Below are 2,374 nucleotides of genomic sequence, written 5' to 3'. Positions count from 1 at the left end.
GGCTTTTAACTTAGCTCACTCACTAGGACTTTTTTCATCTGTTTAGATTTACTCACTTGGGCTTTCAAATTATCTGACTTTACTCACCAGGACTTTACAGTTGCCTGGCTTCACTCACCAAGACTTTCACAATAAGTGTCTAGTTAACACTAATCCACCTAGATTTTCTTCTTTGGCCAACCTTTCTATTGGACTTGCCCTTGTCTAACCTCTAGTTAGGACTTTCTAGTCAAGTATCTGGTCAACCTTGACTTATTTGACTCTTCTAGTCAACCTTTGACTGTCAGTCTTCCATATGGACAATTGCACCTATAATATCCATATATTATTAAACATTGAAATTCAAACATCAAGACTCAAACTTGAGCCAACTCAAGCTTAGTTAGCCTGGTCAATCTTGACCAAGGAAAAATTACACCAACAGAAGATGCGCTATCTAAACATGACCGGAGGAAGACATTAATGACCAAAGCAATCCTTGTGGTGTGCGGCTGGAGCGGAGAGCACCAATCGAAACCTAGGGCACAGTTTGGGGAGCACATAGTGAGGAAACCTAAAACTAAAACATGGAGGAAACACCAACTAGCATTAGGGCTTACCATAACTAGATATGAGGCAGAGGGCACGGGAGGTTGTCAGGGACAAAAGACTAGCGGGGTGAGAGGAGGTGTGAGCATTGTCGGCTATGACACAAGGGAAAGAAATCGCATAAATGGGTAGGTGACGGTCGATGCTTTAGAGCGTGGGGTATATAAAAAAATTTGGAGCTTAAGAGATTCAAGAATTTCCTAATCGCTTAAGGAAGGCTATGAGTGATTAGAACAATCACTTTGAATTAATTTTGTGCATCTACGAAAACACACCATAATCGATCACCATAATCGATTTGGAGGTTTGGAATCAATCACTGTGATCGATCCAGAAAGCTTCTGTGGTTGCGATAAATTAGCCAAATCGATTACTATAATCGATTTGTCATAGTTCTGGCACAAGATTTTATTCCTAAATCAATTGATCCAATCTATTTGTCTTAGCTCAATCGATTGGGTTAAGCGATTATGACCCAATCTGTGATGAAATTTTGGATTCCTAAGCTATTGATGACTGATATTAATTGCTTAGAACCTTGATAAGTGTCTGATAACTTTTGAAACCTCTAATTTGCATCGAATTTGTGCTAATTTGTACCCACACTTGGATTCAGACATTCCAAAGATGTGACTAAGATGGACAAAGCAATTTAAGTAGATTAAAATTGTTAGTGAAGTTTAAAATGTCCAATCATGATCTTTGGACTAAATACACATTAATTATGTATTAATCGTCCCCATGATTAGTCAAATGAATTATCCATGAAAAATTCAACCTTCTTGACCAAGTAGTGCACCATAATAAGCATTATGACCAAGAAAATTATCTCTAACATCTCACTCCCATCTAAACATATCAAAGGAACAACCAAGGGAAATCCTATATTTTTGTGAGAGGCAAAATAAAGGTTAAGTAGACTTTAAGTATTTGTATCTTTGAAGTGATTATGAAGGGTTGTGGTCTAGTCAACATAACCCATTCCCAATGCCCTTCGAAGAAAACTAAATTCAATTTCAAGAAGAGGTTTAGTGAAAATTTCACCTCGAGCCACATAATCACGAATAAAATAATGTTTAACCTCTATGTGTTTTGTTCTTGAATTGTGAACTGGATTTTTAGTTAAGTTTATAGTACTCACATTATCACAAAAAACTTGGATATTTTTGTAAGTGAGTTTATAATCTTCTAAAGTATGAGTCATCCATAATAATTGTTATATACACTCTCCCATAGCGATATATTCCGCTTAGGTTGTGGAGAGAGTTATACAATGTTGTTTCCTACTCGACCAAATTACTAGAGAGGAATCCTATAAATTGACATCCACCACTAGTACTTTTGTGATCTAATTGACATCTGATATAATCAGAATCGGTATATCCCACTAGATCAAAGATTTCTGTTCTAGGATACCAAAGACCTACATTTTGAGTTCCCTTGAGATATCAAAGAATTTGCTTAATGACACTCAAGTGTGACTCATTGGCACAAGATTGATATCTTGTATACATACCTACGGTAAACAATATATTGGGTCTACTGGCCATGAGATAAAGGAGACTACCTATAGCACTATGATACAACTTAGAGTCAACTTCTTTTCCTTCAAGATCATTATCTAATTTCGTACTAGTGGCCATGGAAGTAGATATATCTTTGGTATTTTTCATTCTAAATTTCTTAAATAACCCTTTGGCATATTTATATTGATTAATGTAGATTCCCTTTTTTGTTTGTTTAATTTGTAAACCTCAAAAAATGTCAACTCACTAACCAAACTCAT

The sequence above is a fragment of the Zingiber officinale genome, chromosome 7B (genome assembly GCF_018446385.1).
Source record: "Zingiber officinale cultivar Zhangliang chromosome 7B, Zo_v1.1, whole genome shotgun sequence".
NCBI classification, from domain to species: Eukaryota; Viridiplantae; Streptophyta; class Magnoliopsida; order Zingiberales; family Zingiberaceae; genus Zingiber; species Zingiber officinale.
The sequence above is the reverse complement of the archived record's forward strand: the minus strand, read 5'-3'. Positions refer to the sequence as shown.